The sequence below is a fragment of the Globicephala melas genome, chromosome 11 (assembly GCF_963455315.2).
Source record: "Globicephala melas chromosome 11, mGloMel1.2, whole genome shotgun sequence".
Classification (NCBI taxonomy): domain Eukaryota; kingdom Metazoa; phylum Chordata; class Mammalia; order Artiodactyla; family Delphinidae; genus Globicephala; species Globicephala melas.
The window spans coordinates 30,579,243-30,597,385 of NC_083324.2; the positions used below are offsets into that span (position 1 = coordinate 30,579,243).

At 36.8% G+C, this 18,143-nt stretch overlaps 1 protein-coding gene across 12 annotated transcripts in view; it reads left to right on the forward strand.

The window, feature by feature from the left end:
• The window catches only part of CFAP20DC (CFAP20 domain containing), a 352,715-nt gene that overhangs the window by 145,669 nt on the left and 188,903 nt on the right, over positions 1-18,143 (forward strand). The window lies entirely within an intron of this gene.

Sequence of the window (18,143 nt, forward strand, 5' to 3'; positions counted from 1 at the left end):
TGAAAATAAAAAAGGAAACACAAGTTTTAAATGATCCATTAAACAAGATGGACTTAATTGAAATTTATAGGACATTCCATCCAAAAACAACAGAATACACATTCTTCTCAAGTGCTCATGGAACATTCCCCAGGATAGATCTTATCTTGGGTCACAAATCAAGCCTTGGTAAATTTAAGAAAATTGAAGTCCTACCAAGTATCTCCTCCGAGCACTATGCTATGAGACTAGATATCAATTACAGGAAAAAGACTAAAAAAAACACAAACACATGGAGGCTAAACAATACACTACTTAATGACCAAGAGATCACTGAAGAAATCAAAGAGGAAATCAAAAAATACGTAGAAACAAATGACAGTGAAAACACGGCAACCCAAAACCTATGGGATACAGAAAAACAGTTCTAAGAGGGAAGTTTATAGCACTACAGTCCTACCTTAAGAAACAAGAAACATTTCAAATAAACAACCTAACCTTACACCTAAAACAATTAGAGGAAGAAGAACAAAAAAAACCCCGAGTTATTAGAAGGTAAGAAATCATAAAGATCAGATCTGAAATAAATGAAAAAGAACTGAAGGAAACGACAGCAAAGATCAATAAAACTAAAAGCTGGTTCTTTGAGAAGATAAACAAAATTGATAAACCATTAGCCAGACTCATCAAGAAGAAAAGGAAGAAGATTTAAATCAATAGAATTAGAAATGAAAAAGGAGAAGTAATAACTGACACTGCGGAAATACAAAGGATCATGAGAGATTACTACAAGCAACTCTATGCCAATAAAGTGGACAACCTGGAAGAAATGGACAAATTCTTAGAAGTGCACAACCTTCCAAGACTAAACCAGGAAGAAACAGAAAATATGAACAGACCAATCACAAGCACTGAAATTGAAGCTATGATTAAAATTCTTACAACAAACAAAAGCCCAGGACCAGATGGCTTCACAGGCGAATTCTATCAAACATTTAGAGAAGAGCTAACACCCATCCTTCTCAAACTCTTCCAAAATACAGCAGAGGGAGGAACACTCCCAAACTCATTCAACGAGGCCACCATCACCCTGATACCAAAACCACACAAAGATGTCGGAAACAAAGAAAACTACAACCAGTATCACTGATGAACATAGATGCAAAAATCTTCAACAAAATACTCACAAACAGAATCCAACAGCACATTAAAAGGATCATACACCATGATCAAGTGGAGTTTATCCCAGGAATGCAAGGATTTTTCAATATATGCAAATGAATCAATGTGATACACCATATTAACAAATTGAAGGAGAAAAACCATATGATCATCCCAATAGATGCAGAAAAAGCTTTCGACAAAATTCAACACCCATTTATGATAAAAACCCTGCAGAAAGTAGGCATAGAGGGAACTTACTTCAACCTAATAAAGGCCATATATGACAAACCCACAGCCAACATCTCGTCCTCAATGGTGAAAAACTGAAACCATTTACACTAAGATCAGGAATAAGACAAGGTTGCCCACTCTCACCACTATTATTCAACATAGTTTTGCAAATTTTAGCCACAGTAATCAGAGAAGAAAAAGAAATAAAAGGAATCCAAATCGGAAAAGAACAAGAAAAACTGTCACTGTTTGCAGGTGACTTGATGCTATACATAGAAAATCCTAAAGATGCTACCAGAAAACTTCTAGAGCTAATCAATGAATTTGGTAATGTAGCAGGATACAAAATTAATGCACAGAAATCTCTTGCATTCCTATACACTAATGATGAAAAATCTGAAAATGAAATTAAGAAAACACTCCCATTTACCTTTGCAACCAAGAGAATAAAATATCTAGGAATAAACCTACCTCAGGAGACAAAGGACCTGTATGCAGAAAATTATCAGACACTGATGAAAGAAATTAAAGATTATACAAGTAGATGGAGAGATATGCCATGTTCTTGAATTGGAAGAATCAACATTGTGAAAATGACTATATTACCCGAAGCAATCTACAGATTCAATGCAATCCCTATCAAACTACCACTGGCATTTTTCACAGAACTAGAACAAAAAATCTCACAATTTGTATGCAAACACAAAAGACCCCGAATAGCCAAAGCAATCTTGAGAAAGAAAAATGGAGCTAGAGGAATCAGGCTCTATGATGTCAGACTATACTACAAAGCTACAGTAATCAAGACGGTATGCTACTCGCACAAAAACAGAAATATAGATCAATGGAACAGGATAGAAAGCCCAGAGATAAACCCACGCACATATGGTCACCTTATCTTTGGTAAAGGAAGCAAGAACATACAGTGGAGAAAAGACAGCCTCTTCAATAAATGGTGCTAGGAAAACTGGACAGCTACATGTAAAAGAATGAAATTAGAGCACTTCCTAACACCATACACAAAAATAAACTCAAACTTGATTAAAGTCCTAAATGTGGGCTTCCCTGGTGGCGCAGTGGTTGAGAGTCCGCCTGCCGATGCAGGGGACACGGGTTCGTGCCCTGGTCCGGTAAGATCCCACATGCCGCAGAGCGGCTGGACCCATGAGCCATGGCCGCTGAGCCTGCACATCGGGAGCCTGTGCTCTGCGGCGAGAGAGGCCACAACAGTGAGAGGCCCGCGTACAGCTTAAAAAAAAAAAAAAAAAAAAAAACCTAAATGTAAGGCCAGGCACTATTAAACTCTTAGAGGAAAACATAGGCAGGACACTCCATGACATAAATCACCTTTCTGACCCACCTCCCAGAGAAATGGAAGTAAAAACAAAAATAAATAAATGGGACTTAATGAAACTTAAAAGCTTTTCACAGCAAAGGAAACCATAAACAAGACAAAAAGACAACCCTCAGAATGGGAGAAAATATTTGCAAATGAAGCAACTGACAAAGGATTAATCTCCAAATTTACAAGCATGCAGCTCAATATCAAAAAAACAAACAACCCAATCCAAAAATGGGCAGAAGGCCTAAATAGACATTTCTCCAAAGAAGATATACAGATTGCCAACAAACACATGAAAGAATGCTCAACATCATTAATCATTTCAGAAATACAAATCAAAACTACAATGAGATATCATCTCACACCGGTCAGAATGACCATCATCAAAAAATATACAAACAGGGCTTCCCTGGTGGCACAGTGGTTGAGAGTCCGCCTGCCGATGCAGGGGATGCGGGTTCGTGCCCCTGTCCGGGAAGATCCTACATGACACGGAGCGGCTGGGCCCGTTAGCCATGGCCGCTGAGCCTTTGCGTCCAGACCCTGTGCGTCTGGAGCCTGTTCTCCACGACGGGAGAGGCCACAACAATGAGAGGCCCACGTACTGCAAAAAATATATATATATATATATACACATACACACACAAACAGTAAATACTGGAGAAAAGGGAAACCTCTTGCACTGTTGGTGGGAATGTAAATTGATGCAGCCACTATGGAGTGCAGTATGGAGGTTCCTTAAGAAACTAAAAATAGAACTACGTTACAACCCAGCAATCCCACTACTGAGCATGTACCCTGAGAAAACCATAATTCAAAGAGAGTCGTGTACCACAATGTTCATTGCAGCTCTGTTTACAATAGCCAGGACATGGAAGCAACCTAAGTGTCTATCAACAGATGAATGGATAAAGAAGATGTGGCACATATATACAATGGAATATTACTCAGCCATAAAAAGAAACAAAATTGAGTTATTTGTAGTGAGGTGGATGGAACTAGAGTCTGTCATACAGAGTGAAGTAAGTCAGAAAGAGAAAAACTAATACCATATGCTAACACATATAAGTGGAATCAAAGAGAAAAAAAATGGTAATGAAGAACCTAGGGGCAGGATGGGGATAAAGACGCAGACCTACTAGAGAATGGACTTCAGGATATGGGGAGGCAGAAGGGTAAGCTGGAACAAAGTGAGAGAGTGGCATGGACATATATACACTACCAAATTTAAAATAGATAGCTGGTGGGAAGCAGCCTCATAGCACAGGGAGATCAGCTCAGTGCTTTGTGACCACCTAGAGGAGGGGATAGGGAGGGTGGGAGGGAGACGCAAGAGGGAAGAGATATGGGGATATATGTATATGTATAACTGATTCACTTTGTTATAAAGCAGAAACTAACACACCATTGTAAAGCAATTATATTCCAATAAAGATGTTAAAAAAATAAAAATAACTGGTATAAAAAACATCTTTTTTCCTAATGTCTATGCTTCACCCCCAGAGATTCTGATTTAATTGTCCTAGGCTGGATTTTTTGTTAACTTCTCCAGCAATTCTGACATGCAGCCATGGTTGAGAACCCTTAATGAGAGACTAGATCACTTATCCCCACAAAGGTTTTGTGGGTCAGATGACACTCATACACACTGAAGTAATTCAGAGAACGGTCAAATAGGACAGTTATGGAAGAAGAAGTAGATCTTGAAGCTATTCAATAAATACTCATGTAAGTATTTATAATAAACAAAGATTTATGGAAGTGTAAGATGGTGCAGAAGACTGAGCAAAGACAAGGAGACAGCAAAATGCATGGATGAGTTTCCTGAGGGATCAATAACAGGAATGGCCTCTGAGCAGGAGGGCTGTGTTGAAAGACTATGAGAAGAGTGAGTCTTATATCCCTAAAATAGGCAAATGATAACTTCTTTATTCGGAAGTTGAACTTGACATCAGGCTTCAAGATGAATTTTTAAGTCAAGTGAGACCAGAGATTAAGAATTACAACTAAGATGTCTTTGCAGCCATCTAGGCATAAAATGACTAGTGGTTATGAAAATGGAAAGTGATGACCCTTAGAGAAACCACAGTGGGGAAACTGGCAGGGCTTATTGGTTCTCAGATAACAGATGGGGAAGAGAGAGTGGTCAAAGTTTGAGAGAGGTCAAAGTAGAAAGAGGAGAAAGGAGATAACCATGATGAGATGAATGAGTGGCAAAAACAGACTCACTTTTACTCTCTGTTTATCCAGTATTCATTTATTGTTGGTGTATTTTCTATATGTAAATCCTCATCAGCATCATATGTCCTAAATTGTATATTCCTAGAGAATTGGGACCATTTTATAACTTTTACAGTATAAACCCTGGAAAAGTGTAAATAGGCACTACATTTTTAAACCCTGTATTATGAAATTTCCAAACTTACAGAAAAGTAGAGAGAATACATAATGAACCCCCCCCCCATATCCCCATCACCTTCCACAATTGCCAATTTTAGGCGAGAATTTGTGAGAGTCCGCCTGCCGATGCAGGGGACGCGGCTGGAGAATTTGTATATTTAGAATATATACAATCTATGTTCTTTACAGAACCTTTGGAAAATACCTGTATATAAAAGGATGAAAAAGTTTGCACTACCCAGACAGCCACTGTAAATACCTCAGGTCACAGTTCAATCTTAATGGAAGATTCTCCACAGAATACAATGAGTAAGAGTGTTTTCAGTAACCAAACACTCTGTCTGTATCTAATAGGCTGTGATAGCTTTCCATAACAGAAATGACTGAAGAGCCTATCAGGTAACTCTTTACAGTTGTAAATGCTCTTTTTTCTTCTGTCTCTCTAGCTTAATGTTTTAAGAATTGTGTCTTTAAATGAAACTACAAGTCCATATCCAGATATTTTAAAAGTCTTTCTTTTTAAAGTTCAAGGACACTTATAATGCCAGAGAGTAAAGAGAAATTTGAATAAATATTAAGTGCACCATTAACTCAATATTATAATTAAACAAACTTTTTCATTGGCTGTGTTTGATCCCACCTGATAGAAGAGGATATTAGTGTATATTTTGCAAATTCGGTAAATGGGCTTTCAGCATAAGGATAGTCAACTTGAGTCATATATACAGAAAATTAATAATCACCATCAAAAAGCATATTTCTTCTGTCCTGTGAATCTCAATTATACTTATATTCATTTATAACCCTAGGGTTTATGATTGTTCCTCTGAAGTAAATCTCATTGCACATGTATGGCAGCTAAGATTACATAAACATGGATCGAACTCTGTAGTTCTCTTTCTACAAATACTGTTTTTTGTTTGTTTGTTTGTTTGTTTTTGGCTGCTTTTGGTCTTCGTTGCCGCGTGTGGGCTTTCTCTAGTTGCGGCGAGCAGGGGCTACTCTTCGTTGCAGTGTGCGGGCTTCTCATTGCGGTGGCTTCTCTTGTTGTGGAGCACAGGCTCTAGGCACACGGGCTTCAGTAGTTGTGGCTCGTAGGCTCTAGAGCACAGGCTCAGTAGTTGTGGCGCACAGGCTTAGTTGCTCCCCGGCATGTGGGATCCTCCCAGACCAGGGCTCGAACCCTTGTCCCCTGCATTGGCAGGCGGATTCTTAACCACTGCACCACCAGGGAAGTCCCTCTACAAATACTTTTCAATTGCTAATTTTGACATTTGTAGGCTTTGAACCTTACTATAAGTGATTATAATAAAAATTACTGTTCTCTCTGTGAGAGATTTTATGTGAAAGGTGTAGCTAATGACTAATGCCCAAGGACAGACTTTTTAATCACGGAAAAGCCAGGAGGTATTTCTTCATTTGAAATATTTGTTTTTGTGTCTTTCTAAAATATGGACTCCCCGTGGTGAGATTTGAATTTGCATGAAAAGTGACTGTGTGTTCTTGAAACTGACTTAACAGTACTCATGTAAATTGTGATATTTTATTATAAATGCACGAATTAAGAGATCTCAGTGATGCTGCTACAGAGGGAAGTAGCTGCTTCCTGTGGATGCTTTCTGGCATGTTCACCCAAGCTAAAAAGGAAACCTTGAAACTTCTGTTTAAAGTGCATTTTTTTGAATGCTGTATAACTTGATCAAGAGCATTTAATGAAATTAATAAAACAGTTGTGTTTCCAAAAAGTCAATGTTACCACACATTTGCACTGTTCACTTTGTCAATTCCCAGTGCATGTCAGTTAATGACTTTTAGTCTGCAGAGGACTGTAGGCTCTGATGATCTTATTTCCATTAATGGGACCCCACTTTAACTGAACTAGTGAATCAGATCTGGTTATTGAAGTTGAGCATGCAGCTACTAATGACAAGTTGCAGTGGTCTACTAAGCACAAATCAAAACTAGTAATTTGTTTTATTGTTACTTTTGTTGTGGTCATCCATTTACAATGCTTGGAGTCAGTCTATTTATCTCTTGTAAAAATTAAAAAAAAAAAAAGATACACACACACACACACAGACATGAAACCACCACAATCAGGAGAGCGAGCATATTCATCATTCCCAAAGATTTCCTCATAATCTTCATAATCCCTTCCTCCCAACCCCATCCTCACTGATCTGCTATCTCTCATTATAGATTAGTTTGCATTTTCTAGAATTTTGTAAATGAGATATAATATATATACCCTTTTTTCTGGCTTCTTTCACTCAGCATAATTATTTTAAAATTCATTTTGAGATAGGCACATGTGGTTTGTAGAAATAATTCGTTCCTTTTTATTGCAGAATAGTGCTCCATTGTGTGAAGGTGCCATATTTTGTTTACCCATTTACTTGTTGATGGATAAATAATACTGTTGTGAACAGTTGTGTAGAAGTCTTTGAATGGGCATAAGCTTTCATTTGTCTTGGGTAAATGCCTAAGAGGGGATGATTGGATCATATGGTAGCTTTTTAAGAAATGCCAAATTATTTTCCAAAATAGTAGTAACGTTTTATATTCAAACCAGTGGGTATTATTTCCAGTACCAATGAGTGGTATCTCATTGTGGTTTTTGATTTGCATTTCCTTGATAATTACTAATGATGAGCATCTTTATGTTCTTATTTGCCATCCCTGAATCTTCTTTGATGAAGCATCTGTTCAACTCTATTGTCCATTTTTAAACTGGATTCCTTATTTTCATATTACTGAGTTTTGAGAGTTCATTCTATATTCTGGATATAGGTCCTTTTTCAGATATATGAATTGCAAATATTTTTTTCCAGTCTATTGCTTACATTTTATTCTCATAACAGTATCTTTTGAAGAGAAGTTTTGAACTTGATCAAGTCCAGTTTATCAAATTTGCTTCTGTGGATTGTGCTTTTGGTGACATATTTAAGAAATTTTTGCCTAATCCAAGGTTATGAAGATTTTGTCTTATGCCTCCATGTAAAAAAAAAAATTACAGTTTTAGGTTTTACATTTAGGTCTATGATCCACTGAATTAATTTTTGTATATAGTATAAGATATAAATCCACATTTTTGGTTTTGGGGCCTTTTTTTTTTTTAATTTGGATATCTAGTTGTTCTAGCCTTTGCTAAAAAGTGTCCTTTTCTCCACAGCATTTCCTTTGCACCTTTGTCAAAAATCAGTTGTCAATATACTTGTGGTTATATTTCTGGTCTCTTTATTCAGATTCTTTATTCTCTTTATTCTGTCTCATTTATCTATTTGCTTTTATGCCAGTATCATGATTTTTATTACTATATGTTTCTAAGTCTTGCATTCAGCTAGTGTGAGCCTTCCAGATTTGTCCTTCTTTTTCAAAAATTATTTTAGCTATTATGGACTCTGTGCATTTTAGTATGAATATTAGAATCAACATGTGAATTTCTGCCAAAAAGCCCTGTTGGGAATTTGATTGGGATTGTGCTGCATTTATAGGTCACAATTTGGGGAGAATTGACATCTGAACAATCTTGATTCTTCCAACTTCTTTTTTTTTAGGTTTTCTTTAATTTCTCTCAGCAATATTTTATAGTTTCAGGGTACAGTTCTTTTATAACTTTCTTCAGATTTATCCCTAAGTATTTTATATCTTTTGATACTACTGATAAGTGGTAAGTTTTAAAATTTCTATTTCCAATTGTTTGTTGCTAGTGTGTAAAATACATTGAAATTTTGTAAATTGATCTAGTATCCTGTAACTTTGCAAAACTTATTTATTACTACTAGTAGCTTTTTGTAGATTCCAGTAGACTTCCTACATAGATGATTATGCTGTGTGTGAACAAAGACAGTTTTACATTACCAATCTGAATGCCTCATTTCTTTTCCTTGCCTGATTGCACTGGCTAAGACCTGCAGTACAAAGTTTAATAGAAGTGGCAAGAAAGGATAGCCCTGTCTTATTCCTGATCTTAGTGGAAAGGTATTGTCTTTAATGATTAAGTATCATGTTAGCTATTGAGATTTTATAGATGTTCTTAATCATGGTGAGCAAGTCCCTTTCATCACTAGTTTGCTGACAGTTTTTATCAGGAATGGATGTTGGATTTTGTCAAATGCATCTTCTGTATTTATGAGATCATCATGTTTTTTTTTCTTTTTTAGTCTGTTAATACGGTGAATCACATTGATTGAGTTTTTAATGTGAAACCAACCTTGCATTTCTGGGGAAAACCCTGCTTGGTCCTGACGCAAATATCCTTTTAGTCTATTGTTTGATTCAATTTGTGTTCGTAAGGGATTATTGGACTATAGTTCTCTTTTTTTATAATGGCTTTGTCTGCTTTTGGTATCAGGGTGAAGCTGGCCTCATAGAATGAATTGGGAAATATTTCCTCCCCCCTTTCCCCCACTCCTTAAAACTTTTCGGAAGAATTTGTGTTAAATTGGTATTGTGTCTTTCTTAAATGTTTTGTGGAATTTATCAGCGTGAGAAAGTTTTTATAACCTGTAAATTCAATTTCTTTAATAGATGAAGAGTTTTTCAGGTTAACTATTTCTTTTTGAGTAAGCTTTGGTAATTTGTGTCCTACAGGGTATTTGTCCAGTGCGTCTAAGTAGTTGGATGTATTGGCATAAAGTTGTTCATAATGTTGCCTTATTATCTGGAGAATCTATAGTGATACCACTACTATTCCTGATATTAAAAATATGTATCTTTGCTCTGTTTTCCCTGGTCAGTCTAACTAGAGGTTTATCATTCTTACTGATCTTCCCAAAGAACAAGCTTTTGGTTTCATTGATTCTTTCTACTGTTTTTCTATATTGTTTCATTTATTTTCACATTGATCTTTATTATTCCTTTCTTCAGTTGTTTTGGGTTTCATTTGCTCTCTTCTTTCTATCCTTAAGGTGGGAATCAAGGTCAATGATTTCAAACTTTTCTTTTTCTAATATAGCCATTTAGTGCTAGAAATCTCCCCATAAGTGCTGCTTTAGCAACATCCCACAAATTTTGGTATTGTATTTTTATTTCATTCTGTTCTAAATATCTTCTAATTTCATTTTTTCTTTGATTCATGCGTTACTTAGGAGTTAAGTATGTTACTTAGTTCCCAAACATTTGAGATCTTTCTGTTAATTGATTTATAATTTAATTCCAGTGTGACTTGAGAAAATAATTTGTATGAAGTGATGTGTTTTAAATTTGTTGAGACTTGTCCTGAATAGAGTCTATCTCATTAAATGTGCCATATGCTCTTGGTAAGAATGTAAATTTTGCTGTTGTTAGGAGTATTCAATAAATGTCATTTGGATTAAGTTACTTAAAAAAAAAAAACTAGTAATTTGCTTAAAAATTAGGAGGTAGTTTTCCCAAGTGCCCTCCTTTCCACAGCAGCAGTCTTACTGGATTTTTACTTCTTTTTAAATAAGGAGAGACTGACATCCATATCTCCTAACTCAATCGCAAACAGATAAAGGATCTAGCAAAACCATGAAATAGTAATCTAACCATAGTTGGCACTGGTGAGATCTTTATTAGAATTTCTTCTTTGGGTTGTACATTATGAAAGCAAATTTCAAATCAAGCAACAAAATCTACTGTGAAGTAGAACCTTAAAAAAAAAGAGAGAGAGATTCTGACTTCAGGAAAAAACAAGACATTCTAATTTCTTCTTTCTAAACTCAGATTTTTGGTAATCCTTGTCTTAAGATTGTTGGTTAAAGAAATGCCACAATTAAAAAATGGGCAGAAGACCTGAATAGACATTTTTCTTAAAAAAAAAAAAAGTTTGTAATTAAAGTACTTTGCATAGGATGTGCACTCTCAAATTAGCCGCAGTTTCCCCCACGTTCTACATGTGCCTGCTTGTCACTTATATGTTACCTGCCCGGCATTCAAGCCACTTCATTTTGTCCCTCCCCTGCTTCCACCACCAGTTTCTTCCCTCTGGAAAAGATTATTACAGCATTATATCCCATTCTTGATTCCTCAGGAACCCCATTAGTCTTCATCAAATACATTAATTATCATATTCATAAAGTTCTCGTACTTATCCAAATAATCACTATTAGACCCACTTTTCACATAGCAAAACAAAAGTTTTTAATTAGATAGCTTTACAAAACTGCACAGAGAATAAATAGTGGACAAGGAAGGAATCCCCTGCAATGCCCTCCTGGCCGACCAAAGGCAGTATCATGTGTGGTGAAAAGAGGACAGGCACAAAGAGGGCTTGGGCATTTGGGTTCTGAGACCCTGCTCTGAGTGGACAGATCTCTAAACATCATGAGCCTCAGCTTCTTCATCTGTAGAGGTGGAATAATATCACACAGAGTGACTGGAAATTTCATAAAGATCATGTACACATCATCATATCCGTCATCCTTTAGACCTCAGATTGAATGTCATTTCCCTCACCCTAGAGACTAGATACCAGACCCCTGTTAAACACACTTTGAGCCTTCCCTTCATAGCTCTTACCACAGTTGTAATCATGTAGTTATTTATGACTTACTTGCTGTAATATCTGTCTTTCCCGTGAGACCCAGAGTGCCTTGGAGAAGGTGATGTGTCCACCTTGTTGCCTATCTTATTCCGTACTTAGAGCAGTGGCTGCCCAGACTAGGTGCCCAATCACTAATGAAAGAATGTGTGAACGAAGGGATAAATGATTGTGAATGGACTTCATAAACTGTTAAATGCTATTCAAGATGGAAGGTATTAATAGCATATTTACTCCCTACTAAGCACAATATTTAGCATGTTACATGCATTGTTTCATATAATCTAACAAAAATGCCTTGACTTAAGTACTATTATTATCTCAGTCTTATGGTTGAAGAAAGTGAAGCTTAGAAAGTTTAAATAACTTGTCTAAAATAATATTGCTCTACTAGATCAGTCTTTTTTGTGTTTTTGACATTCCTTGTATCAATGCACATATAATAAAATAAAAATTAATCCAATTCAAAATCTGGATTCTGGTAGCAGGTTTAATTCTGATTCGATCATTAGATAATAGATGTAAGTCTTGAGCATGACCCCTGAATGATTAGAGTTGAAAATTCAGCAGGTTTTTCTGGTTAAACTTTGAAAACCTTGCAAACTTAAATGACTATAATAGATAGAACATTGTACCTTGAGACAAAAATGAATGTTTATTATTCTAAACGATAATTAGAGAGTAGACCCTCAGGTTTTATAATCTAACTACAAATTAATGGTAACATCTCTGACCTACACCCAGTTCATTTTCCACAAACTCAAGAAAATGAAACGCCTAGAGCATGACTTTAATCTAATCTTGATTTTTAACCTTATATATATTGATATCAGGTCTTAAAAGAACTTCTTTTAGAATTCAAAAGGCATGCATTTCTGCTTGTAGTTTTCTTTCATTAAGATTTTTCTCATTATAGAAACTTCGTCCCTTTTATGTTTTATTTTAGAAACCAAAGGTCTAAGTTACTTTTCCCTGTAGGTTTTAATTAGGACCCTGTTATCGTGGATACATAGCATGATACATGTTTACAGATAATTATGACAATATGATTATAAACAGAGAATTACTCAAGTGAAACGGACTTTAAGAATGTGTATGTGTTAATTGTGCTAATAAGTTTAAAAAGCCCTGCTAATTAAAGAGATACTAAATAGTGGATTATTGTACACTTTGCTTTGTGAAAAAAAGGTATACTAAAATTTGTAAAATTTAAAAAATAGATTTCAGTTTAAACACACAGTGGTATATTGCTCTTTAAAGAAATCCTATAGTAGATCCTCTTATAAAATACAGAATAACATCTTATTTTCTGTGATTCAAGGAATTACATCATATCAGGTTTAGTTGTAGCTTTAATAGCCATTGACTATCCAAGAGATAAATCAATGATTCTTGACTGCTAAGCAAGAAATTCCTCTAACAAGTTCAAGGTATTTAGGAATTTTCACTTTTTAAATAGCTATGAACTATTTAATATGTTCATTTTGTTGAAATTATAGCTGGAACTGTGTCAGTATGATTTTTTTAAATAGTCCCCCAAAAGTTTTCCTTTTAATCTTTGATACTGTCCACAATTTTGGTGAGATTTATCCATTGTCTACCATATGCTATGCTGGGCTCAGCAGATGAGTATACATGCAGTGCCAAAAAAATGGACTTTCTACTCAAAGAAACTTAAATTGTTTGGGGGCAACCTGTATATAGATGAAGAATATGAAAAAACATAAAGGAAACTGACATAGTACAATGTTTGAACAGAAAGATATGTCCATAAGCCAAATGATTCCTGTGACTGGAAGTTTAAACAAAAAAAAACAAGAAGAAGAAACAGGCTTCTAATCTGGTACTGAAAATTCCCATGTAGGCCTATGCCATGTCCCATACATACCTTTAGGACTCTCAGTGGCTATTTCTTTCTGGGAAAATCCACCTTTGAGAACAAAATCAGTAATCTAGGATTTGTTTTATTTGGTCACAGAAGGTACAAATGATGGGTCTGTAATAGATTTTTCCAGTTATCCTGGAATTTGAGTGTCATTTCTTTCTATTGCTGATCCTGAGAGACTAACAAAGTTTTGTTGACTCCAAATGGATATTTATAAATGACTGAAGCAGATGCACACATAGCCAAGTATATTTACTAGCATTAGGAAATCTCACGTGTAAGCTGAGTAGGCATCTGACTGTGGTGCCATAGCACTCCTGCTGTTGAAAGCCACACAGTTCATGCAAATATCAATGTCTTGGTCATTGTTGACCCTTCTCTCTCATCTCCCACATCCTGGCAGTTGTCCAGTCCAGTCTGCCTCCTCAGTTCACACATAAATGTCTCAGGTGGATTTTTCTTAAAAATAAGTTTTAATAGTAGTTAGAAATATTTAGTCATTTAATCCAGCTTCCCTTCTGACCCATTATACTTTATGATTCATTCAGTTTGCTCAGCAAGGATCTATTGCTCTGTGTCAAGCACTAGGCTAGCAATTTAGGGGTGACAAAGTAGACCACTGAGTTTATATCTACTGAGGTATACATTATTAGAGAATCCCATAAACATATATGAAAGGGTAATTCTGACAGTTTCTGTGAGGGAAAGCTTATGGGACTACCTAAACTGGGTACTGTAATCAGAAAGGTCTGGGAAGACTAGTCTGAGGAAGTGATACATGAGCTGAAACATAAAGGCCAAGAGGGGAAGGAAGATCCTACACGGGGAACAGCATGTACAAATGCTCTGATAGACAGGAAGAACTGAGGAGGCCAGAGCAGAAAATAGAGGGTATTAAGGTTGAACTGAAGCCAGAACATGCAAGTTTTTGCAGGTAATGTTAAGGGCTTTCTTCTTAATCTTAAGAGCAGCAGGGAAGCCATTGAAAAGTTTTAAGTGAGGAAAAGGAATGATTCAATCAGACGTATGTTTACATAAGACTGTTCTGGCTTCATTTTGGAGAGAGCATGGGACAGGGAGCCAGAGTGGAACATGGTGGGTCACTTGAGAGGCTTTGTGATCATCCAGAAGAGGAATGATGTTGCTTAAATTATGGTGCTGGTGGAGGAGGTGGAGACAAGTGGATCTGGATTGGATATGGAGAGGATGGAGGGAGGTGTCAAGGATGACATCTAGAGTCTGACTTTTCAACCGGAATGGTTTATGGTGTCATTCATTAGACCAGGTTTTCAGTTGGTGTCTTCGAGACATTGAGGAGGAGCTGGTCAAGAAGGCCGCTGTATACGAGAGGCTCTCAGAAGAGAGGACTAGGCTAGAAATAGAAATTAGAGAGTCATCTAATATGTGAATCTGACTTATAATATCCAGAATAGCTTTCCAGACTTCTGGTTGAACATCTTCAAAATGACAGAAAATTCACCATCACAACAACCAGACATGCTTTAATTAAAGAAAGATGTTCCTTATGTTAAGACTAAAAGCTTTCTTTTAATTAATTTTTATTGGCATATAGTTGCTTTACAATGCTGTGTTAGTTTCTGCTGTACAGCAAAGTGAATCAGCTATACATATATATATATCCCCTCTTTTTTGGATTTCCTTCCCATTTAGGTCACCACAGAGCACTGAGTAGAGTTCCCTGTACTGTACATAGGTTCTCACTAGTTATCTGTTTTATACATAGTAATGTATATATGTCAATCCCAATCTACCAGTTCATCCCACACCCCTCCTTCCCCTCTTGGTATCCATACGTTCGTTCTCTACTTCTGTGTCTCTCTTTCTGCTTTGCAGATAAGTTCATCTGTACCATTTTTCTAGATTCTACATATAAGCGATATATAATATTTGTTTTTCTCTTTCTGACTTACTTCACTCTGTATAACAATCTCTAGGTCTATCCACGTCTTCGCAAATGGCACAATTTCATTCCTTTTTATGGCTGAGTAATGTTCCACTGTATGTACCACGTCTTCTTTATCTGTTCCTCTGTTGATGGACATTTAGGTTGCTTCCATGTCGTGGCAATTGTAAATAGTGCTGCAGTTAACATTGGGGTTCATGTATCTTTTTGAATTATGGTTTTCTTTGGGCATATGCCCAGGAGTGGGATTGCTAGGTCATATGGTAGTTCTATTTTTAGTTTTTTTAAGGAACCTCCATACTGTTCTCCATAGTGGCTGTAACAATTTACATTCCCACCAACAGTGCAGGAGGGTTCCCTTTTCTCAACGCCCTCTCCAGCATTTATTGTTTGTAGATTTTTTGGATGATGACCATTCTGACTGGTATGAGGTGATACCTCATTGTAGTTTTGATTTGCATTTCACTAATAATTAGTGATGTTGAGCAGCTTTTCATGTGCTTCTTGGCAATCTGTATGTCTTCTTTGGAGAAATGTCATTTACATCTTCTGCCCATTGTTGGATTGGGTTGTTTGTTTTTTTGATATTGAGCTGCAGGAGCTGTTTGTATATTTTGGAGATTAATCCTTTGTCCGTTGCTTTGCTTGCAAATATTTTCTTTCATTCTGAGGGTTGTCTTTTCATCTTGTTTATGGTTTCCTTTGCTGTGCCAAAGCTTTTAAGTTTAATTAGGTCCCATTTGTTTATTTTTGTTTTTATTTTCATTACTCTAGTAGGTGGGTCAAAAAAGATCTTGCTACAGTTTATATCAAAGTATGTTCTGTTTTCCTCTAAGAGTTTTATAGCATCCTGCCTTACATTTAGGTCTTTAATCCATTTTGAGTTTATTTTTGTGTATGGTGTTAGGGAATGTTCTAATTTCATTCTTTTATGTAGCTGTCCAGTTTTCCCAGCACCACTTACTGAAGAGACTGTCTTTTCTCCATTGTATAATCTTGCCTCCTTTGTCATAGGTTAGGTGGCCATAGGTGGGTTTATCTCTGGGCTTTCTATCCTGTTCCATTGATCTATATTTCTGTTTTTGTGCCAGTACCATACTGTCTTTGTGCCAGTGCCATACATACTTGTAGCTTTGTATAGCCTGAAGTCAGGGAGCCTGATTCCTCCAGCTCAGTTTTTCTTTCTCAAGATTGGTTTGGCTCTTTGGGGTATTTTGTGATTTTTCACAGAATTAGAATAAAAGCTTTCTGAAGTAAATTCTACTCATTAGTTCTGATTCTGCCATTTGGACAGATAAAATCACTACATAATAGGACTTCAGGAATTTGAAGAAAACTGGAATGGTATTTCTCCCCACCACTTTGCCAGCCACCTTAGATCCTCTGTCCAGCAAAAATTCTTTTAGATCAACTCAGCAGTGTAGCCCTTGCCCATGTCTTCAGCTTCATCTATTACAAACACAGAAACAGACCCCCCAGAACACCTATATACCCACTCAGGTTACTTCCACTCAGATCTAAATGTTGGGGGCTTCCTAAGCATGATATGTTTTCACAAACTTTTGTGCCTTTTCTCATGACTGTTACATAGGAATGGTTTTTAATTCCACCACTTATAAAATTACAGCTCTCTAGCAGAAGCTAATGAGACCAACTAGCTAACCATAGGAATTTTTTTCAGGAGAATAGATCAGACAAGAAGTTGCCAGTAGCTCATAAATGTCCAGAACTGTAGGACAAATTTGGACTTACTCAGGGCCAACATTGTAATATTCAAGTTGGTCCTGTCTTGCAAGCAGGACATGGCAGAAGGTTTTCTAGGCTGTGGGCCGTGTTCTGAGTTAAGAGCCGTCACTCTCACCTGCTGTTTTAGTCAGAGAAGGCTGCCTGCACTCACACAGAACTCCACAGTCCTAGTCCAGTCAGAGTTCCTTGGGCATCCCTCCATATGGTCTTTCAGAGACTCAGGCTTCTTTCATCTAGTGGCTCCCAGAGGGGTCCTCCACTGGATCTTCTGCATCTTGTCAAGAGATGAGGGAAGAGAGAGCATGGGGCTTATGCAGGAAGTTTTAGGAGCAGGACATGGTTTACATGTCACACATTCCACTTCTCACGTTCCATTAACCAGAACTCAGTTACATGACCCATATAACTGCAAGGAAGGCTCAGAAATGTAATTTAGCTGTGTGCCCAGAAGGAAAAGGCAGCAGGGTTTGGTGAGCACAGCTTCCTTATCCTTGAGGTGATACCAGTTTGGTCTCTTTTTCCCCAAAACCTTCAGTGATTCCCTGTTGCCTACCGAATTTAGAACAGGCTCTTAGTGACCCGAGCTAAACGGGTGATTTCATTATTCCCCAAGCATACCCTACCCTTTCACTCTTCCATGCCTTTATTCAGGCACTTTCTTCTGCCTTGGGCACCCTACATCTCTTATTCTTGAAATCTTATCAGTCATTCAAGGTCCATTCAAGAAGTCACTCTTCATTCCCACTGGTCTGCCTTATGTTGTAGTTACCTGTTTACTTGTACTATCACCTCCCTCCAGACTCCCTGAGGGCAAGCAATGTGTCTTATCCATTTTGCATCACTGACAACCTCTAGGAAATGCCTGGGAGTGCTCAATGAAATATTTGTTCAATGGAGTTAGTTTTATTTAAATTATTTCCTTAAAGAGAAAATGCTGTGTATTTTTCAGTAGCTTTCCTTTCTTTTC